We start from the raw sequence: 24,995 nt of genomic DNA on the forward strand, positions 1-24,995 counted from the left end.
TGCTCGACTGCCTCGACAAACTTTCGTCGACGTCATTGGCAGCCGAAGTTGCTACGGGGCGACTCGTGTTTGACGTAGCGCACATCGAGGAAATGGAACCGGTGGAAATTTGGTTGCTGAAGGAATGCAAACGGTCGGCCAATTTTCCCTAGAGATTTTCACCGTATAACTTTTCTGGGTTGCACAGAGCTAAGAGAAATAAAGAAAGAGAAGAAAAAGAAGAAAAAACATCGAACTCAGCTTTTTTTGACCCGAAGCAGCCAAAGCTTTATTCGTTCATTCCTTCATTCGGCTTTTATTCCTTCCCATATCAAAGTCAATTTGTCCTCGGCCGTAGGTTTGAGCGCGAGGGCGAGCGCGAGCGTATCGTCGCGCGTGAGAAAACGTATTTTGCATAGCTATCTGCGCGGCGCAGAGAGCTCGTTAAAGCCGCTTCTGTTTTCGCGTAGCGGAATCATTTGCCATCCTCGTGGCCCCTCCCCCTCTTCTCACCCCAGTATCCCGTTCATACATCGATATCGATCTGTAATTGTGTGCATTTCGAGCCACCACCGCTCTTTATTCGGCCAGCCATCGTTTCGTTATTCTCTTCCTGTTTTCCCCGTTGATTCATTTGCGTTTAACTATAACATGGCGGCCGTCCGCGCATTCTAATTACATGTCGTTGTTGTTACAAAGCAATCGGCCCAGCGAAACGGTGTTTTGTATCCAGCAGCAGTGGTGATGGCCTCTCCGTCCTTTCTCTTCGCCCTTCTCCACCAAACCAACCCCTCTCCCCCAAAGTCGTTCATTGCGTATCCAACGTTGCCAACAACCTGTTACACAATCCCGGAAGATACACAAAGGGGCAATTTATGCCCCGGCATAGCGACAGCCTGCGAAATTCGAAGCCGGCTACGCAAATCTCCGCGTACAAGGAATGCACAATGCGATGCCGCTTACACCAGATTTCGATTAGCCGAAAGTTTATTACCTATGGACAATGCTCGATTCCACCCCCTTCCTCTATATATTCCCGACCGTGTCGATGCGATCGAATAAACGCCAACGCTTGGAAACTGTCGCGATTCGTTTTCGAAATATGCCTTGCCAGATAACGAGGCGTATTGTAGCGTTTCACGAGGGTTGTTCGCGGTTCCCGCGAACACTATAGTTTTCCATTTCACCCTCCTACTTCTGGAAAAGATCGGTGAGACGCGGTTCATTTTACCATTTGTTTTACCGTTTGTTCCACCGTTTCGCTATCAGGTTATATGAAGCACGTTGAACACGCTTACTTTATCAACGCGGTTGCATTCCGATCTAATTAATCGCGGGCCGAATTTTATTGCAATTTTCATAGCAACGTTCGCCGATAATTATAATAAAGTTCGCGTACCACGGATATTCATAAAACAACCGTGGTAACAGCGGGCATTAGTACTATCGAGCCATATAATTCCCCAATGGAATAAATTTTGTTTCGATTACGATTATTCCGTTTCGCAAATTGGTCTTATGAGATAACGTGAGATCGCTGTAACGAGCCGCGTTATAATAGCGTTTACCGCTATCTGAATGTATCGCGCGAAATGTAAGTATAACGAAGCGTTCGTCAGACTCTTTTGCTGGAATTTCCCTCTAACCTTCGCCATTCATGAAACTTCATTAGCCTTTTCTTTGAAAAGTATTTCGTTAAGAATACATGGCCGTTTCGAACGTTCCTATTCTACTTGTATTTTTCGGGCATTTTTCTTTTCCTCCTCTTTCCAATTCTTTCGACTTCGTTTCTATCACCTTGATAAGATAATCGTATTAAAATTACACCATTTGCTTCAACTTCGTCAACGTCCAACCGACGATTGCCATATTTGCGAGCAATCGAAATAATTATCCTAAAAAGGGAAAAAGAAGAAAACGAAGTTTCGCTCCGTCTCTCCGCGCCATTAATAGAATAACAAAGTATAGTGCGGCGTAATTTACATGATGAGCATTTGATCGAAGAGCGGATATAATATGGCCAGGTGAATGTAGGGTCATTCAGCTAACGACGACTCTTTTATGGAGCACTTTTAAGGTGATTACACCCCTTTCTATCCGCCACTCATCATCACAAAGCAATTTATCCGACGTACAGCGAAAAACCTCGAACGTGAAAATGGACGCGAATTCGACCAACTCGGGACGAGAAAATCAATCGAATAATCAACAATCCTCTTGACAAGCCAACGAACTAACGCCGTTCTGCAAGAACTGTTCAGAATCTCATTGTCTCGGGCCGAATAATTCACGTGGCAAGTGAAATCAAAGCTTCGAGTGTTTACATATTATACAAACACGTGTGTGCCCACATACACGATTTAAGCTTGCTGCCGAGGTTCCACCGTTGAAATATTCATAGGATTCTTGGAAGAGCGAAGCAGCCGCGAGAGACAGAGAGGAAAACGCCGAAGAAAAAGGAGTGAGAGGACGAGGAACATCAGCTGGGTAACGGAAGCAAGGGTAAAACAGGCATCGTGTTTTCTTCCTTGTCGCGAGAAGAAAACCCGGTTTAGTCAAGCGTTAAGTTCGGTCCTCGCTTGACGTGTGTACAGGCGGGTCCTCTAGCGTGTATTTGTGTGTGTTCACCAGCTCGTTCCTTATTTTCCATCGTCGTTTCTGTACGCCAGAAGCGATGTTATAGCATAGTTGACGATATAGCGAGATCGTAAAATTGCTGAGGCGTCAAAGTTTACGTGTTCCGGACAAGGGAGTCGGCATAAAATTGAATAGATAAAGATCTGAAACCTCGGGCGTGAATCGCATGAAATATGACTCGCAATTAACTATGATTCAGTGAATCGCGAGACACATTGAAAGAAGTATGTACGTATAAAACAGCGATAGATTAGCGCTTTCAATTTAACGCTTTATTGGATTGCCAAAGCTACCGTAGAATTGTTAGATCGCAGACAGATATCTTTTAACACGTTAACTGTCATATATATTAACAGTGTGACAGTAGTTGATTAAGTATTAAATAGTCCGACAAACTGTCTCGATGAACCCAGCACTCACAGGTTGACTACGGCTCGACTCTTGCGCGTTCCAATTGTAATATATACCCGATGTATCATTCGGTGAAACTTGGTTGGAACAGAACGGAGAATTTATTCTTCGAGATGAATAAAAGTTCATTAAGCGTAAAGTCCATTCTACACATCCTTGGCGACCGTGATAGAAGATGCTCGTTAAAAATTTACACGAGTATTAATGACTCTCGGAAGACTAAGTTCGCCAGAGTTTGGCAAACTTTTAAAGCTTTTCGTGGATTTGCCGCGTGCAGAGATTATCGCACAATTCATCCGTATCTAACGCGAAGTTCTGTTTTAAAGCCGGATGTCGAACGAAAAGGCGAACTGAACGTTCGCGGCGAGCGCAAACGATATTTTTACAAAAGAAACGCTCTTCCCGCGGTATCAACGAAAAGAAAACACACATATGTACACACGTTCCTTTCCTGGTATAAAATTAATTAAATTTCGCGAAATCTTCGCCCGAGTATAATACCGTTTGACTTTCCACAGAAGTACCTGAGGTGGGGAAATTGCGATGGGATTTCTAGAGAGAACCAATTTTAAATCTGCTGCGAACTAAGATATGGTCGGCTCAGTCGCCATAACTTTAGATTACGCGACAGTCCACGTTTCATAATCTATCCATTTTCAAAGGCGTGCGTGAAACGAAGGAAAATCATACGAAATACCACCGGCATAAAGTAACTTTGAAATTAAGGAAGCTCCAACCGTCTTGTCACGCGTAAGCATCGAATTTTCATTAAACCTACATTTCCCCTTAACTCCCTAAGCGACACGATATAGTTTTTGTTCCAGTTACTTTCATATATTCATGTTTAACATTTAAGAAGTTCAATCTGGAATCCGCAGCTAAATCTGAAGTTTACAAGAGTGTAAAAGAATGCAAAAAAACGCTGTTAATCTAAAGGAAGGTAACTTCTTGCACATATCTTACAAATGATCATATTCGAATTTATCAGGAAAATAATCTTAAATGCGAAGCTAATAGCATCCGGTGATCACCAAGATACTTTCACAATCTTCGAGAGTATCTACCCATCTGGCAATCCAACTATATCACAAAGTAAAGAAAACCCTGGACCAAGAGAACGATTTTTCAGAGATAGCGAAGTATATACCAGTGAACTGCTCTCTGTAAAGTGTAAAGGTCCGAGGAGTCGTGCGCCAACGACGTGCGCGAATATTATTTATACTCGAAGGTGTATGTACACGCAACTGAAAATCCTCGCACCCGTTACGGTTTGAATACCGCGTTAATAAAGCTCCGTGAGAGAAACACAAGCTAGAGAATCTTTGTTCTCCTGAAGAGGACGAGCGAAGACACGTATAGGAATGATAGAGACAATGAAAAAAAAGACCTACAGCGTACAGAATACAGTATAGTGAAAAAGAAGAAAAAGAAGGGGAGTTAGGAGTAAGGAGAAAAACGAATAAGAGAGAGAAAGAGAGAAAAAGAGAGAGAGCAGTTTATGTCTGACATGGTAATTTTTATTTCGCCGGGCAAAAAGGCGGGCTTTCATGCGGTCGGCGCTTTCATCCTGGTCTCGAATGATAAAGGCTCAAGAGAAACGGAGACGAGAACAGAGGGAAAAGGGAGAGATGGCAGGAAAAAAGGAGTAGGGGAAGAGAAGCAGCAAAAACGTTAAAATTATGGGCCTGGCTTTTCAAGAAACCATACACACATGGGAATACAAACAATAGACCCTTAGTCCTTACGTTACGGATACAGCTTAGCTCACGGCCCCGGCGTTCAACTTTGCAACAGTTTGTCGACCTTTCGCAGCTCTCGCGCTACGCTTTGCAGGATTATCAAACGTAAAAATGCTCGGGATTGCGGGATCGTGGTTCAAAGCGTATAAACTCGTCGCGACATTTTTTCCGTCAGATATATTTGAGTTTTTTTTCTACCTACAAAGGCAGCTTATGCTTGGCAAGATTAACTAAATTGATGCTAGACGTACGACGTTAATCTACTTTTCAAAATAACCAAAATACTCTGACATTCGAGTCGTTTTATTTTATTATCGCATCTTCTTTTCTATGACGTTAGACGTATGTAATTTAAAACACCCTTTTTTTCCGGAAGTACTGCCATCTTTAATTGAGACGAAACGTCGTGAAATAGGATGAACGAAAAGGATCGTTGGAAAATCTGACTGTATCTTTATCACGATATCGAAGTCGAGAATTTGTAAACGTAAAAAAGCTAGTATATTTGCAATGGTACGGCCACGAGTGCGCAATGCTTAATTTACGACTTTAATTAACCATAGTATCCCTTGATGCAATCGCTGCGGACGTTTCCCTAGAGAACCACGAAGAGCGCATCAACTAGAAACGCGTAAAAAATTCTTCTCTACAAAATTGAACGCGTTTTACGTGAAAAATAAATGAGAAGATCTCACTCGCAAAGCAAGAATTACTCGTTACGATATTGTCGTAGAGATACAGCACGATATTCCTGAGAAGCTGCAGACAAGAATTCTCGAATGTAAAGCAGTTTGCTCGGCAGATTGCAAAATTAATACAAAGGAAACGAATGAGAGAGCTTCGCCTGTTCTTTTTTCATATTTCTCCGTTCACGAAACGTCGCGTCTTCAACTGGTTGAGACGGTAAATCGAAATCTAGATTAATTGACAGACGAATCGCCTGAAACCGAAATAGGGTATCGTTAACGCTTTCTCCTTTGCTGTATTCCCTCCTAATCGTTGGACCAACGATTCGTATTCCCGGCATATCAAGAAATCCTAGAAATTCCCGAAGAAAAATATTCGAACCGGAACGCAAGAGAAACAGGTCTCATATCCAATACGGGAAAAATACAACCGTTAGAGGAGGCGGCGGAGGCGGGAGTGAAAGGAAAGGGAAAGAAATTACGCGAACGAAATTCCAGGAAGGAATGCGGATATACCGAAGCACACACAGAAAAGCACGCGTGATTCTGACTTGACGGAGGAAGAGTGGCTGCCAAGCACAGCCACTTTAAATGCAGATGCACCTTGCACACGTTGGAGACATCTTCTACTCCACAATCACCTTTACTCACTCGAACCCTCTCTACCCACTCCTCGCGTTCCCCCATCCGCCACCCATCGAACACCCAAGTTTATGGTTCTCCGATGCTCTTCTTTTAAGTACCAATAACTGTCCGGTCCTCTGAAGTATCGGAAGCATTCAGCGTACAGCTTGCACTTCTATATACATGTAAAGCAATCGATAGTGTGTACATACCATTTTCGATATCTCAAGAGCGCTTAAGTAAACGGTGTATCTCTTCCAACGAGATGTTCGTCCCTCCTGATCGACTCTTGCGCTTTTCTTACTCTTTCGCTGTCTCTCTCTCCCTCTCTTTCTCTCTCTCTCCTTTTTCAGCGACTACCGGTGTCGCTTACAAATGTACTTTTGCACGCGATTCGCCAACAAAATTTCAACGTTATCTACTCGCTGGCAAACCTGCACGAAAATTCGAGTCGGGAGAATCGTAAAAAGGCTATTACGTACGTATATTCTGTTGCGTTCTGTTGTTTCGAGCTTCTTGTTAATGCGCCCAAAAATACGCGCCAGTGTAATCAGAAACGTTCGAATTAGATTTCTACGAAACACACGGTACGAATGTGCCGTGGGTTAATTTACGAAGAGTCTGGCGTTCGTCATGCGTCCATTTTTTTGGAAGGAATACAAGGAAAATGATAACAGAGAGGAAAAGTCGTATAAGATTTTGGAACGCTATATCAGTGATTGGTAGACAACTTTTTTAAACAATTTCGAATTATATCAGAAAGGAAAAGAAATTTGTATCCTTGAGAATATTCATAACCGCACAATACGTTTTGCGAAGAAAATTCGAAGAACCGTGAAATCACGTATTATTGTACCTATGACTAACCCGACCAACACACGTATCCCGTATACATTGATTCATGCTTATTTTTAACGTGAAATGTGCGTACGATGAAATAACCGAGGTGACTGCCTTGTGGATTAATCGTAGGCGATTAAAAGATAACAATCGAGAAAGAGAATAAGATTTCGACGGAGATTTACACGCAAATATAAATCGAATGAACTCTTTTCTTCTTTTCTTTTTACGAAACATTCTGTAATTATAAAAATTGCAATTCTCTCATCCTATCGTTTCTAGGTTACAAATTGTTCTTGTTATCGTCATTTTACGCTTCCGGTTGACCATAATTTCTTTCCACGTCGTCTTTTCGTCTATTTCTTTCTCTCGATGTTGTAGATAATTTTGCACGTCATCTGTCATCGTAAATGTCCTTCTTGTCGGTGATTCAACGGCCACTACAAGACTACCTTGACACTGATTTATTATCGAGCATAGTTTGAGTAACATCAAAATACAGGCTTTTCGCGGGAATAGATTTCCAACGTTTCCTAAATTTTCCATCGGAAAAAACTGGTTTATTATGTTTTCCACCCTCGTGTTTTACACTCGCGATTCCACACGCATTAATTTATTACCTAATACAACCACCAACCTTTTCTATGTAATTACGAAAATACCACCTGTATATTTAACTTACTAAAATGCCTAAAGAACTTTACGAAATTGTTTATTACTGTTTCCTTTGGATACATCGCTGTTTCTGGTATGCCTGTATGTTCTTTTCAAGCTGTAATTGCCAGAGATGTTTATTAAACAAAGGAAAATCTCACGGAAAGTTTGTAAATTGATATCGCTTGATAGCTCGTAATATTTTCGAGGCGTTCGTAACCTGATTATTATTCGCTATATGCAGATTCGGGGCTGCACGATGCTAAACTGGATTTCAAAGGGGTCATTCGGACAGATAATTTGTACATGGTGCTATGAATTTAATAATTTCCCCTGTAACACACAGAATATAACAGAAATTATAGATTTTCCGGAATTAAATATACAATTGGAAATTTTGGAAAAATGTTCTATTACATCTGCCTTATTAGATAACTGTTTTGATTAAATATTTACAGAATGGAAAAGGCTGATGATACACCCTGATAGTAGGGTAATATAAACGATAGGATGCAAATCTATGGCACTGGACATATTTAGTAATACAAGAAGGTTCAGAAACAAGGTATGTATATATATACAAATCCCTGATAGATTTTCAAAATTATTTTTCTCGAAAACGAGGACCTGTTATCTACATTTTACTTTACTCGGGAAAATCGTGTCTCATCGGATAGTTAAATACTATTCACTTTGCAACATATTCTATTTTAAGTTTCCCTTAATTCGAACAAATTTATTTAGACGAGATATAAAGGACACGAAGCAAGAAACATATCGATATTGATACTGGCGTTTAAATAGCGTCGTATTCGAACGTTTAACCTCATTTTACGGACACCCGAAAGCTATCGACTGTCCGTGCTTCCGACTGTACATTGGTTATATCGTTCCTATTAATTATTTGTTAATATTTTAACTATTCAAAGAACGTTTAATCATACTACTTCGGCGAATATATAAACACTGAAACTTCCGATTTAATTAAGGACACAGTGAAATGAAATTCTGAGGCGCGCATATTATGGGATTCCACTCGTTATATCGTTAAACGCGCATAATTGGAAATAGATATTTAACTTAGCCAGTATAAAATATCGCGCGTATTCATCGACGAGGATAAGCATTATTACGAACAAACTTTTACCGTGTCTATCGTTTAAATTACGCTTGAAATCTCTCTATTCAGCGAATTTGTTTTTCGGTGCCGTTTAAAAAAAAAATTGCTGATCGTACTGACCATGCGGAAGAACGAGCTCTGCCTAAATATATAAATCAATGAAAATATTATGAAAAATTGAGCTTTCTTCCTGACGATAAAACGAATCATCGGTGCTGTAAATACATATAATGTGTACTTGCTCGCGCGTGGAAACATTTCTATGGAAAAAATGACTCGAGTTTGAACGGAATCGTGGTGCAACATTTCCCTGCCGTTGCATGTATTATACATATGCGTGTCTGTAGTAATAATAGCAGTAGGTAATAGTAACGCAAAACGCAAAGATATCTGTACAATTTCTGCGGTGGTTCAATTATAAAACTACGGTCATTATCGCGGTGTTAAATGTTAAATGCATATAACTGTAAGACGAGTGTTTAACTTTATAAGCATTAAATGCTGAAACAGCACTATATCCGGCGTTATTCGAAAGGAGTTGCAACGAAGCGTTCGTATGCTTAAGAACGGGAGTTTCTCGAAAGAGGAAAGTTCGGTTACGTTCGAGTTAAAGCGAATTCTCGGATTTTCTTGCGTGTATGAATAATGAACTGGGACCAAGCGCTGGAATGATAAGGCAATCTCGTCGACCGATCGATCGAAAATTAAGTGGAAGTGTAGTAACTTTCGCAACGCAACATACTTTATATTTACCGAGAAGTAAATTAAAAAACTTTCCACGCCGTCTGTTTTAATAATCATACGAAACAAGACAGGCCGATGGGATTTCTCCCCTGCTCGAACAATTATCACGCTCAACAAGATTTTTCTCCGTTCTTTCTAAAGATTTCCGCTTTGCCAGCTTTTATTATCATTTCCTCAAACGTAATTTCGCTACGTAAAATCGAATAGCAAAAATCTATACGGTTCAATTAGAACAACTCCGCCAACAATAAACGAACAAGGTACCTTAGTTTCAATGGAAGGTAAGATCCCTACTTTACTACGGAAAGTAACTTGGTATCCCCAAGTTGGATTTTCTTCGGAAACGGAACCGATATCAAATCGAAGTTTGGACCAATAACAAACGTCTGTTCTCTCCCCACTGTCTGTAATTGATTTTAACTACGTATCCATCCACATGCGCCCATGTAACTCCTGCCTATCGGTTTCCGACAGAATTTCGAATCACCGATCACCGGTCCGAAACTTTTCCCTGGAAGATCACTGTCGAGATCCAAGAGACGAGCTGAGAAACTTTCATTCGAGTTTGCAAATCCTCTTTGCACCGAGATATACTCGATTCGCCCAGAGTTTTAAGAATATTATTCGTGCCCCCATATATCGCAGTTGCTCGCCCACGGAGATGGAAATTTTCGAATTGTGCCAATATTCTACGCGGTTTCAACGATCGATGGAAATTTGGTATCTCGGAAAACACGAACGATACTCGAATTTGCCGATAATCAAAGATCAAACTTGTTAGTTTGTTCCATAGTTGCGCTTATTAAATTTAACTATTCGCTTTCAGAACACTGAGTTCGAACATAACACGATCATAGTTTTTCATAACCGTGACCGAGTATTATAGTGCAAAGGTTTAATTAAAGTCTCCTTTAAGAACATTAGCAGTCGACCAAATACTTTCAACGTGTTTTAACCGGTTCCAGTTAATCCTATCGCGAATCCAATAACACATATAGCGTATTGATCTGATGATAACCGATATAACATTGACCGACATAATAATATATAATACAATAATGTTTATCACAGAGATAAGCTGCATACGATGTTTCCAATTAAAATACCATCAAATAATGGTATTACGATAATTACATGACCGTTAATTGGAATATACAAATCCCAATTTTATCAATTTCGTTTCCCTAAACTCCCTGCAACAAACGTCTAATTTCGGATATTTATTAAACCAATAATGCAGCCACGGGTTTCGCCCAATCATTGGAAACATAATCGAACGTAATAAGAAGTAATTATGGGGCCCGGCTGGGTTTGCTCTGAAGGAAAAACGAGCAGAAGCAAATCTGGCTGCACAACGATGGAGCCAAGATGAAACAAAACGGGCATAATTCCAATTAGCATCAAGAAGCTAGATGTGTTTTTGAAACACACGGAATTGCAGCATGCGAACGAACAAGGGAGAACTTGCAATTACACACTTTTAATGGAGGAAACTTTTTAAGAGAGACATCTCGTTAAAACGAAATACCGTGGCACCCGTGCACCGCCAAGAAACTAATGCGACCCCCCAAAAGAAAGTAAAGCTAATGCGAAACGCGCTTCCAGACACTCATAAATATTAGCTCGTCCCATAAGTAAGGCGGCTGTTCTTTCATATGTTTATTTGGTGAAAATAAATGACTGTTACAGATACGTAATATCTACAATTATCCGTTATTCTTCTATCAAACTATCATAAACTTATTTCTATGCGTCTATTTTTATACAATAGATTTATCTCGGATATCCGAATAGACAGGATGAGAGTAGGAAACATGATGAATATACTAAATTTCGCTTATTTCAAACGATACCTGTGAAACTCGATAAGTTACGAATTCGTACACGATTTATCCCACTAACGATGATACTTGCTAATACAGACATGGAGATAGTCGGATTTCACTTTGGAACTTTCTCATAATTTTCCGACAACTGTATAAACAGCGGAAATCTTCGGTGTGTCGTTAGCTGACTTAAGGCCGTATCTCGAGATATATTTTCCGCGCTAAATAATCGTTCGGTACTTCCTGGGATTTGTCGAAAAGTCTGATTTATCTTCTTCGAGCGCCGCGATAACGTTTTGTTTGATTTAACGACGGCGACGTGGAATTTTATAGAAAGATCGTGTACGGATCGATAAAAATGCTTCTAAAGGAAAAAGCATTTATAGCGGCCAGCATTGTATCAACGAATAAACGATGCCAACTTTGCTTCGCACTGTTTGCCTTGCTTATTATTTCAATAAAATGTATTTACGGTAAATAACAACAACGATAATTTAATGTGTCATATAAAATGATATTGTAATATAAAATAAATTTGTATATAATATTGAAAATTTGATAAACACGATTCAATCTTGTTGCAATGAATCGTTATAGGAGGACATTAAAACGAATGAAATGTTCCATTTGATAAAATCAATGGCACATGATAAACAACACAATTGATCGTAGGACACGTAGATACATCGTTATCAATCCGTTTGTGAACAAAATTTTGAGAACTAAAATATAATTGTTTTATTGTTACCTTCCTCTTTCTTTCTTTCGCCATTCATTTTTTGATAGAAATATAAAATCTCCTTTACGCTATGCTATATCATGAAACTGAGAATTCGACTGTCTGCTTATACATAGGTTATATCACTGCTCTTGTCACTGATATTCTAGAGCAAGACACGCTTCAAAGTGAATCAAATTTATAGCACGATAAGCGAATAGGTCGTCGAAAAGGCGAATGTCACATTCTGGTGTCGAACTGTAGCAAGAATCGAAGTGTAAAATATGCAGACCTCGCTGCCGGTTTAGTACGTATTTTCATGCCGAACGAGCATAGAAAGATGTTCGACCTACTTATACCATTCTATGCGATCATTTTTTTTACGAAACGATTCCTCTATTTTAATTGCGTTTATAACAATTGTTAATTATTGAAATTTAATGCGAACATATATATATAATAGTTTGCTAAGAGAAGATCGCACTTTTTAACAATTACTCCACAGATAAACGATTGTTTTTCATTCGTCCTTTTCTACGCGTGTTTCGAATGGTAACATGTTATTTTGATAAATATGGATATGAATCTCGATCGAGATAGACTGTAATATTTTACGGAAGATGAAGAGACATCCACCTCGCGTTTTCGAAATTTATAGCCTGTGATCGAATAACAGTACAATGTAAAAATGCAATTTCTCAAACTGCCAAGGAAAAAAAACAATAAGAGATGATAGACTAGGTCGAATATTAATAACAGTATGAGTGAGAATTGTCAAACATAGTGTATTTTGCTTAATGTAATAATTCGAAATAACGACACCCTATTTCCTTGCTGGATTTTACTTAATTCGCTGCTCATAATTCATTAATAACGTATCGATTTCAAGTCAATCAATGCTATTAAACCTATCTCGAAAATGATTAAACAACCAAAGTTAGTTATTACCGGTTCGGAACTTGTTATGCAAGTGCTAGTTACGTATTACAACAGGGTAATGTTATTAGCACGTAACTACAGTAACATGGTTATTTCACTCGCAAGTCCAGTAATAGTAATTCTTCATAAATCTGACAGATTTCGGTCGTGCTAGCCTTTTTACGCTGATTTTCATTAAAACAACAAGCTTCCGAAAATCATCCTCTTTATAAGAAAATGAGGAATAAACTACTAGAATCTACGATGCTGGAACGATAAAGAGAACTGAACAATTCCTTCGTACAGAAAAAATGAAATAAGAAAAGGAAAAGAATGAACACCGTCGAACAGTCCATGGAAATTCTCTGCTTACGATTTAGTAAAATTCTTAGCGAGACAAATTTCAAATACAAGCGAAAGATTCTTCACCAACTCCATCCCATTCGCATTCTCCGCGATCGACTAAATAGATTTAAATACTTTCGAAGTTGTCGCGAATGCGAGAAGCTAATCGACCGTGAAAATTAAGTATTCCTCTCTATAATAGAAAATGGTTCACGAATAGGAGAAGCGAGAGAACATCCGCCTGACATTCCCGTTGGTTAGAAATGTGTCTACGACGTGCAATGGCCACGGTACAACATACCGTACCGGCTGCGGTCATTTTGAGTACGCTGGGTTACCCAGGAATGTTAATAGAAAATACTCGGTGTCTCCAGACTTTAATTATGAGCAGCGAACGAATATCGTGGTCCGAAGAAGCCTACGATAAATGTCTACAATCTGCTCTTCTTCAATCTTTTTCAAAAACTCATCGAAACCTTCGAAAGCCGCGATACAGGAGGAAGCGGAGAAAAATATCGGCCACTTGGAATTACCCATGAAAAAGAAGGAAATAAATAGCGAAGACAGCGTTGGTTTCTTTAAACTTGTTCGTAGAACTTGCTCAATTCTTGCAATTGAACTTGGCTGTCAGAAAGTCGTTTAAACTGGCGATTAAAATGCATCGCGTAAAATCGAGTAGACTCTGTGTAATATCGCCTGGCCGTTTCAGCGACGAGCTTGCAGCCCACGCAATCCTGCTATCACTCTGGCACGGATTTGATGAACAGTACGCGGTGCTTAAATAACTGATGATACAGTTAAGGAAAAGGAATGGAGATAAATGTTACCGCAGCTTGGCGGGATTTGAACGAGGTAGTTAAGATTAGAAGGGGCCGATGTTTGCGGCTGTTCGAGTTAGAACACTGAGAAATGATCCCTGCTTCCCAGTTTTTGCGCTGATTTAGAATTGGAAATATAGAACTCGATAAATAACGGTAATAACCCAATTGAAAATTACGAACGATATTTCTCTGATATTTCAAAGGATTATCTCTCTGGCGATTGGAAAGAAATGTAATAATAATAATAATAATATTCTGCTTAATAATTAGAAATGTAAAGTTGACAGACATAATTCGTCTTTTACGTGAATCGATATTCTACTGATATTATGGAAATTCAATGGAACGACTAGACGCGACAATCTGTAACCATTTCCTATCTTTTTTATTCATTCACGTTTCCCGATATAACATATGAATGATTAAACCGATATATTCAGCCTTCTCTCTTTTCTTCTGTGTGCGTGTACGTATGTGTATGCAGTTTTCCGCGTAATGGAAACGAATCTTCTACATCGTTCGCTACAATAAGTTTGCATTTAAGCGTTCTCATGCGACAAAGTCGCTGTACAAATTTTACCAAGAGGATAAAATGTAGAACAGTTCGATACATGGAGAAGTCCGCGTAATCTTTAAATGTAATCGGTACATACAGCGAGATGGAAACTTCGCGATCTGTACCAATACGTAGATTAACGACACAATACCGAAATTTTTTTTAGTATTTGTGTTAACTGTACGTGAAGTAACATGTTTTGTCCAATTGGAACGTTTATCGTACTGATGGGCTGGCGAGGTCATCGTTTAAAGGACACGTAAATAAATTACATAATAATAATGACGCTTCGTAATTACTCGAATAACTTTTTGTTTTCAAAAGTTGGACGTTATTTTTTGGTTACACTGACAGTTTGGAAGGATGCGCGTTCTATCTCGGCCTCAGAGGAGTCATTAATAACGGCGCTTAACAATTCCGATCATCGGTGCTTGTAATAATCTTGTTTCCGTTTAATGCTGCGTCAAAACGATCATCATAAGGGGATTAAAATTTTACGTGCTCATAATTCACATTCGCCTGGAAATTTATTGCTTCGCAGTTGAAAATCTTCGATGTCCAATTAAATGAACGATAGATATATGAAAGGCTACTTTTCAGTTAATCCATCATCATCGCCTCAACCAGTTAAAAATTAATGCAATCCGAATACCAAGCACAATTAGGATGATGTAAAATCGTATTAACAAACAATGCCTTACAATTTACGTTTAAACGCAACTGAAAATTTCATACTAAGAACAAAAGATCGTGAATATAAACGTCTAAAAATAAACGCTTGAAACTTATAATACATTGCAGCGAGGTTCTATAGCAATTCATTTTATTTATTTACTTACGGGTATATACACAGTAGTATGCAATTTAAATGACACAGGTTCGGTAATACAAAACTCGTGTAATTGCTCGAATATCTCGATTTATAAAGAAATAACTTCGTAGCTTCAGAAATCTTTCCCCTCTCAAGTTAAACACGAGAGTTACTACGATCGTATGTCATCGGCAAATGATAGTTATGATCCCTAGGGAACGCAGAATGATATCGGGCACAATATCATTTTGATTCCTTCAATCACTGACGAAACACATAAGTCGCCGGTCACTGCAATTTCCCTACGTTTTTCCTTTTTCTTTTTTTTCTCTTTTTTCTTCTTCTCATTGACCTATCTCACACCGGAATTTTCCTCGATTATCCTCGACTTTTGCCCACCGTTGTGTTATGCGGGATATGTCGGTAATGTCGCTCGTAACTTGGAAATGGTAAGAGGGCTCCAGAGCCCTATTTTTCGTGGTGCCAGGAACTCCGTTGGGTTTTGGGATCATTCTCTCTTTCTCTTCCCCAATCTCTCTTTATCCTCATCTCCTACTTCTCTATTTCTCTGTCTCTGCCCCTCCTCACTCCCCAGGTTTTCTATATTTTCTTCCATCTTTATTTCTTTGCGTATACGCTTCTCCCGTGCCTCATTCACTCCGTTTCACTATGTTTATTTCTTTCCCGTTTTTAGCCTTCTCCCCACCCTTATTCCCTTCTTACGCATTCCTATTACCTACGTCTGCATATATTTCCTCGCACCCAATATACATACGCTACTCTATTTGCTCTTGGTACTTTTAATTATCGTTACGATTGCGAAATGTTTTCGGACCAATCTAAAAAACAAACTTCACCTCTATATCTAAATGTCGTAATAAGCCGGCGGTCTCCGATAAAGTTGTCCATACATCAGCAAACGAACACGCGTACAAATGCACACGCATAATTTCATCGTACACGGAAACACGCAGGTGGTTATATAAATATATAATGTTGAATATGTATTTCGTTACTGTCTTTTTCTTTTTTTTTTTTTTTTCTTTTTTGCGATATTACAGGAACGGCACGGGCGACACACGAAATAACAGCAATGACACATCATTATTCGCAGTGAAACGAAATTATGTAGGAATGGCAGATATTTGCATTGCGCGGCAGCATTCGCATACAAAGCAATACAATGGATCATTTCAATCCAAACGTATCGCTTTTTGCAGCCGTGGGCGTCGAAACGAGAAACACCATTTGGCAATTTTGCTGCCGAGCTAGTCCTGAAAGATGACTACGTCCCGTGCTGCTTTCAGGTTTATCCAAGCACAAGCTTTCACGAAAGCTTTTTTCAAAGTAAACCATACTAACACGTTGGATTTCAGAGCGTAAGGGCCCACACATCGAAAAGTTGCGATATATCCATCGGACTTACAACGAAGAACAATCAGAATAAAAAATTGTGTAATAGCTTTTTGACGAATTAAAAAAGAAACAAATATCCTGAATTGATATGGTAACCCATGAAATACGTAACGGCGAGCAAAACTTTAACGTTTCTGAAATTACGTATTGCGAGTTTATAGATTCAAGCGGCGCGTGAATAACGTTTATTCGCGAACTTATTTATTCTACCTTGATAATTAATATTTCTTTGTAATAAATTGACCATCAGTGTATTTGATGCAAGAACGAAATATAAAATAAATAAGTCGATGATAATGGCGAAGGTTTCGTTAATTAATTTCTGTTTGATTAATGCTAATATGTCTGCCATTCTAGAAACAAAGAATAAAATATCGAAATTAATACTGTGAACGATATATGCTCTTACATGTTACTAGATAAAATCAATTAATAGCCGAAATGACCGGAAAAAGAAACAAAATGGTAATTAATTAAATGAAGCTGTTTTTAAAAATCTATTAGAATAAAAGTAGAGATCCGCTTGCTAATTAAATATCGATCAATCAATGTTTTCCATTACAATGTACTGATTATGATATTCATAATTATACGTACGAAAATAAAATCAAAGTATTACCTTTCCTCTTTTGAGGTTATAACACGTAAAATAAAAGTTCTGCTAATGATAAAACCGATACGCCCAATGTTTCCACACGCATGTAACTAATGAGTGCCATAAAGTCGCTACACTATCGAGCAATAGTATCTAATTAGTAAATGGACGTGACCCCTGTAACATATCTTTCATAAATCGCCTACCAATCGTGAAACGCGTTATCATGTATATTGATAGAAATGATTAATTGATTATCCGTAACACTGGACATTACAACAAGTTTGTTGTTCGATAATAGTTTTAGAAACACGCGTACAGGAATGTTTGACGATTTTAAAACGATACAATAAAGCTTTTTCGTCAAACAAGAAATATTTCAGTAGAATATTAAAAAGTACGCAGGCAAGCCGAAAAGATTCTTTTTAACAAAATAAATTGCAAACGTCAAGCTTTGTTTTTTAAGAAACATTCGTGTCGAAGATACGCAAGGCACACATATACGATAATTAACGCGTAAGTTTCTTCTGTACATTAATTAACGTTATTTATTTCGACATAAATTGCATTTAATAATACTTAACAAATTCATCGATATTGCTTGCCTAATTTATTCTCCAATATAAAAGATGTACGTCCAATTGCTCTTTTTCGAGGAAAAAAGTATATATAAAATTATAGTGACTTTCAAATAACTTTGTACAAGACATATTTTCAATGGATATATTTTATCGAATGTAACAATAGTTATCAATGTTTTGAACGCAATATCTCAAACAATCGAGATCAAAACGGGAAGCACTTCTCGTTACTGCGTAAACACGCTTTGTGTATAGAATTTACTGCATCGATTGCTCTCATTCGACAGCCGTGTCAACTTTGAAATACTAATACTTACTCCCATCCATAAATGATTTGACCGAAGCAATTGTTCAGCCATTCTGAATAAATCTAATTTGCGGAAGAAAAATTTCATTTGAGGTAATGTCGGTCGACCCGGATAGATAAAAATGATTGCTTTCAAATTGTCATAAATATTCTTCGCTACATAACGGGACAATGCTATGCGAATGATAGGCGGAAAAATCTTCTAATACTCATTCAAATATATTAAGTTTTCCGGAAAGTGCCTTCTTTCGTAAACGTGTTTTTTACAACAATACACACCTTCATACAAACGTGAAACCAAGTCTGTGAAATGTCGCGAGGTTTATCAGAACAAAACAAAATGAATCGTACGTAATTCGACAAAATAATATAAAACAAAAAACGCTGTGCATCTATTATTTCCTCATAAAACAAAAGAAACTTTTCGGACAACCTAGTAGAATGCAGTAACGATTTGAAAAATTTAGGGCAAATACACTCCGAGCACAGAGAAAGATATTCCCTTGACAAATATACAGGGTGGTCTAAAGATCAGTCCGCACGATTTCTCACTTGCGATAACCGGTCAAAAAAGTGTCTCGAACAGAAGTTTATCAGCTTTCGATCGAACACGAATAGCAATATTATGAATTTGACAGGAAGTTTTACTTTGATCAGAAGTTAAAGTTACCTTTATTATTTTAAATGGAACAATGCATTTTTTTATACCCTATTCGATGCATTTTTTTAATTCTCTATAAAAAGGTATTGAGGTACTTGGATCGGATAATGATTAATTACAAAAATATTTCAACTTTAATATTGTAAAACTTATCATATGAAAGAGAAGAAAAAATGCCACGGAACCTTTTTTGTTTTTATGTTTTCCTTGTTTTTCATGCGATAAGTTTCACAATATCAAAATTAAAATATCTTTTAAACCAATCACTTTTGTTTAATACTATTTTGTATGCAATTAAAAAATGTACCGTTCCGTTACAAAAAATAGAGATGACCTTAACTCCTCGTCGAAATAAAACTTTTTTTGAAATTCATAATATTGCAATTTGTAACCGATTGGAAGCTGATCAATTTTTGCCTGGCTATTGGAAGCGCCTGAAAAATCGTGATGACTAATGTTTAGGCCACCCTGTATGTTTTCTTTCAATCCGATACGTCAATTGATTCCAGAGAAAACAAGACTTCAAAGAATCGTGTCCATGCAACGTATACGAGGTGCTGAGCGATCATGAAATTTTTTAGAAATGCTACGATACCAATTTTATTCTTGTCAATGCGTATATCTATGTGTTGCATAGATTATTCAAAACAAATACCGAAATAAATATAGTATATGGAATTTAGAAATTACCGAACTTATTCTAATTAAAAGTTCTCGAATATACACTCTACACCCTCCTAATTAAACTAGCTAATGCAAATCCTTCTACATTGCTAACAAGAATAATATTTAGCTAATTTATGAGCTATTTATTTAAGGAATTACTACAATCGATTAGTAGAAAAGATAACGACAAGTGCTTCGTTACGTTCAAAAATAAGAAACATCGTTTCAGACAGTATATTAACACCTTTCGATCCTAATTTTTACTTCGATAAACACCATCGAAGCTTAAATTGATCGCAGAAGTATGTATTCGATTCCTTATCCAATTACTCGAAAAGGTGTTAACATTTTCATCGGACTTGCAGTGACATGAACGTTTTTTTATTAACTTACATTTTTCTCGGACGAACAGGATATCGAAGATCGAAAGAGAAGTCCGTAGACTTGCCAGCTTGCACTTTTCCTCGCTCGTTTCGGCTCACTTTCACACTAACATATGTACTACGTCGCCCGTCACTTTTCTCTACGCGCTCCAGCTACGTGCCCAACCATGCTCCAGCGTCTACAGCCGAATGAAACAGAAAATGTCGACTGTTTACAATCCAACACGTTTCATGTCGACAAGCTCGATTCCTCAAATACTACGTGCGCGATATTTAGAAACCAAGCTGCTTTGTTTACAAACGCGCTCTCCTATATAAAAGCTACACGTGAAAAATATAGTAAATTTGTTTTTGTTGATTTTTTGTCCTATACGTTACTGCGTAATGTGCTCGGTGGCTACAGAGGAACATTCGAGTCGTTCACACATAGCCGAGCAAGCTTTCGTTCTTTTGAATTTCTTTACTGCGAATTTTTACATTCATCGAAGAAAGTTTCAAACGTTCGATGCAATGAATGATCGTATAACGTAACACAGCAGGTGGTAAGCATCACGGAATTTTTCAATTTGCCTATGAATGATTATTTAATTAATTATGCTTTGATGTTACATGTATAAATCAGTAATTAAGGAGATAAATTATCTATTAGGGTAATATGCATTGAACACGTTGAAAACCAATTCAGTCTGTTGGGCGTTAGTGCAACAGTATCTACTATATTTCACGCAACGGGGCTCGTACACATTCCTCTCCTTGAGGGGAATATATGTGGAATATTTGTTATACATTAATAAGTGATTAATCTAATGTGTTTCCGCAATGGATGCATAAATTTCAAGTACTATTCAGCTTAATATATTCGCGTATGGTTATCGATATCGATGTTTTCGTTCCATTATTAAGCCAATTTAAAATAAGGGATAATCTGTACGATACGTATAATAGAAGGATTTTTACACTACGTTTTGGTATTTTTTTTTTACATCACATTCATATATCGATCCAATGAAAAAAATGTTAAATATTGACAACGGTATCTATTTCGGTTCAATGTTTTCCCAGCAATTTTTTAGCTATTCGTAACATTCCCTCGTTTACCATACCGAAGGTTCTCTCTCATCTTCTTCCTGATCGTATCCTCTATTAATAATTTATATTGTTTCCCTGAATTTATAAACGATTAAGACGTTGCCGATAGTATTAATAATTCATGACTCCTTGTTACTGCAATAAGTAACTTCGTCACGGAATTACGTCTAACAATTAGAATCAAGCAGTCTCATAAAAAATTGATAAGGAGATGTAAGAGATAAGAAAATAAAAGTAGTAGGACGGCCTCCTGAAAGCCTGGCACCGCTGTAATCCTGAACAGGCTACAAAACTCCTTTGCTTTTCCCGATAACTTGTAAGTTATGATTGAGGGTAGAAACCCTCTCCGTTATGAACTTACAAGGTAGATATCATTTAGAAACTTTCTCACCTCCTGTCTATTTAGAGTCTGCACTCTGTTGCAGGAAGGAATTCAAACCAAGCGAACCAATCTCCATAAAACTTCGCGCGCGTTTATAAAACCGTAACGAAGCCACTCTTGTTACTCGGATTTATTTGCAAACATCTACTAAAATTATAATATGTATAGACGCAGTGGGTAGAATCGATGGTACAACCGGGAGATAAAGGAAGGGAACAAATATTTGGAGTAACATTTTCTCATATGAGGCCTAATTTCCGCAAAATTCGATTTTAAATATTTGCTTGGCACGTATTCGCTTAATTACGTTTCGACTTAGACCCCAATTTTGCTCGATAGCTATAATTTTATCGAAATATATCGTTGATCACCCTCTAATTTTACCACCAACTACAGAACATCCTCTATGCATATGAAATAAAGCAACAGACGAGAAAAATTAATCAAACTAATTGCTCAATTTTTATGCAAAGATACTTTGTCGTAATATCGTTAATTTCAACATCTTCATTTTTCCTTTCCATGAGCTGTCCTTCAAATACCTGGACAGTTATTGCAAAAGAGAAACCATCGTATGACGAAGCGAAAAAAGATTAAATTACTACAAAAGTATGGCAGACAAGTTTCACCAGCGTGCACTCTTCATACTTTTAAAATACTTTATCGGTTGCAACTTCATTTCGAAATACTCCGACTCATCGAAAATTAAAAAGGAAAAGATTCCACCGCACAGAAGTAACGAGGAAATGAAACGTTTGAATACACAGGTCGGGTAGGAAGGAACAAACACAACGATAAAGAAACGTGAAATAATAATTTTTCATTGACACAAAGAAACTAAACGACCATACGTTACGCGTATTCGTAATTATTTTTCTCATTGATCTTTTTATTTGCTATATCGTAGTCAGGATTTTGTATTTACGTCAAGGAGATCCTTCCATGTAACGAACTCTTGGATCTTCCGCTCGAGTTTTCCGTTTCATTAATCCGCTTATCAATACATTCGATATTTCCTTGCACTACATATCGCGGGTCATATTGTATATGAATAAAATTTACTCACTATCCACTTTTGCTATCTTCGTTTCTAGTATCCTCATGTTTATGAAAACTATCCTGCTCCTCGTCGCGATACGAATTTCTAAACATCCCATCCACAAAAATCACAGATAATGTACCTTTTATATAGCGCGTGCTGCGAGAAAATTTCGACGATTTATTATTCTAGAACAACGCGTTGTTATCATGATAACAGACACGGACAATGGATCGTGGTGCATTTTTATGAACCCCTTTCTTTCTTTCACGGGAACCGTGTTAAGTATCAACAACGCGCCACCCGGTTGCTAAACATATTCAAGAGCGACGAAAGAAAAAACGGAGAATGTAAATTACGGAAAAATATTTATTACCGTTGCAGGATCAGTTAACAACGTTGCGGAAGTAGCACGATCGTCACGAAAATGTAGCCTGTTTGGTACGATTAATATACAGGCCGCGTACTAATTTAAATATCATTTGCACGAGACACAAGTGCTTGCGGTGATTAGCATCCAAAGAATTTAATTACAATTGTTTGAATCCAGTAGCATACCGCGTGCCTGTGTGAAAATTAATCCAACACTAGTTATTCTCCTGTAACGATCACGCATTAACTACCGCCGAGATTTTCAAGGAACGACGACGCAATTCTCGTATTTTCAACGGTAAGAGTCTATTCTTTTAATCGTGCATCGCAGCAGAGCAATATACCTATACACGGACGAACGAACAAATGGGATTGAAATATTCAGGAAATCGAAACGATTCTGGTATAACGCGAGGGCGATTAAAGAGCATTTCACATCTAAATATTTCCCACGCGAAATATATGAAAATGAGAAAAACGAAAATCCAAATCGTGAAAACAAATTCTTTAACCGCCTACACTGCACTGGCGCTGCTTTAGCGATATGCGTCAATAACGTGCAAATTGTTATTTGGTTTTGTTTTCACGGATGGTGGTGGAAATTAACATATAAATAGATTTGCATTGATAATATTCATTTCAAAATATAACTTTTGGTTTCAGACAGCTTCGCTGCAAAAAATTTTACTATAATATTAGGATATAGATGTAACCGAAATGATCTTTTGTAAATGTTGTAAATATGTTCAAGCCTTCGTAGAGACAGAAACAGGGAATAATCAATAGCTTGAATAATTCTAGAAACAACGAAAGAATTAAAATAAAAGTCTGGGTAAAATCAAGTTAAACGCTAATCCAGGTTAATGAATCGCAACGCTGAGTCGGTCACACGAGGTATGCGAATGTCTGACTTTTCAAATTACTTACCGAACGATGATTGCCGATAAATATCGAGTTGAATATCAAAGTTGACGGTTCATCCAGCGGCGCACACAGAAACTCGTTCGTGATTCAAGAGGGTGGCGAGAAATAAAAGAGAAAAATCGAAAAGAGGTCCACGAGTAGACTCGAGTTTTCTATTTTTCTCCTTCGGTTCTTTTCCTTCTCGGTTGATCTCACTCTCACCTAGTGTAGTGACAAGTCAGCGATTGGCATAGGTACACAGGTGCGAAAAAAAGGGGTGAAACAGGGGCAAAGAACGAAATACTAGCACAAGGTAACCAAGAATGGCGAATCAGCGGTGTTTTACGATTGAAGCGGAGGATCCGCCAGGGGAACAACCCCCGTGAAAACACTCTTCCGTCGTATATCGATTAATCACGCTCGTGATAATTCGATCAGTGTCCTCGTGGCACTTTACGACGAATCGCGACTAATCGCGATGTTCGCGACTGTTCCGGAAATCCTGTCTTCTGCTCGAATATATTTTTTAAAAGTATATCCAACCACCCCTCTTTGCACGAAAGTCTATCCTCGGAGAAACGAGTTCAAAGCAAAATTATTAGTCGTTCCTGCTTTTTTTCCTTTCCTTTTTTCTTTTTAAATCGTGAGATCGGAACCTCCGAAAAATATATTCGATATATGTTCGTATCGAATATAACTCTGGTTCAATGGTATCGAATTTACAGAGAGAATATCCTGCAAAGACTTTGGCCGTTGACGTCGGTCCCTCGTTATATGCGATATTCACGTATGAACGAAGAATCGGCGCAAGTCACAGCGATGCGAGGACGTCGCGACGACTGGCGGACGCAGACTGACTCGAACGCCGTCGTCCCTCGGTTTTCACGGCGCGCCGCGACGCTCAACGTCCCGACACCGCTCGTCGAGGGCGCTCACGGTCGTTCGTGCCGTTTCGTTTGCGTAGCTTTCCGCCCCTCGCCTTTTCTTGCGATTCTTCGACGCGCACGGTCTGTCCACCGCGACGCACGACGTCGGGATGTTCCCTTTCTCCCCTCTTTCCATCTCTTACTTCCTCTCTCTTTTTCTCTCGTTCGCTGGCACGACGCGTGCTCTCCTCTTTATGGTATTTTTCGCAGAGGGTGAAGAACGAGACGGGGGTAGGAGAATGCGAA

At 38.3% G+C, this 24,995-nt stretch overlaps 1 protein-coding gene across 3 annotated transcripts in view; it reads right to left on the reverse strand.

The window, feature by feature from the left end:
* The window catches only part of LOC132913452 (uncharacterized), a 248,495-nt gene extending 223,793 nt beyond the window's left edge, over nucleotides 1–24,702 (reverse strand). The window contains exons 1-2 of one of the 3 annotated variants that reach the window (XM_060971827.1): nucleotides 23,848–24,702; nucleotides 20,049–20,217 (exon numbers count right to left, since the gene is read on the reverse strand). The gene's annotated coding sequence lies outside the window, so the exon portion shown is untranslated. The remainder of the gene's footprint in view (nucleotides 1–20,048; nucleotides 20,218–23,847) is intronic. The other 2 variants (XM_060971825.1, XM_060971826.1) reach the window with 2 other exon arrangements.
* Nucleotides 24,703–24,995: the final 293 nt, after the last annotated feature.

The sequence above is a fragment of the Bombus pascuorum genome, chromosome 13 (assembly GCF_905332965.1).
Source record: "Bombus pascuorum chromosome 13, iyBomPasc1.1, whole genome shotgun sequence".
NCBI classification, from domain to species: Eukaryota; Metazoa; Arthropoda; class Insecta; order Hymenoptera; family Apidae; genus Bombus; species Bombus pascuorum.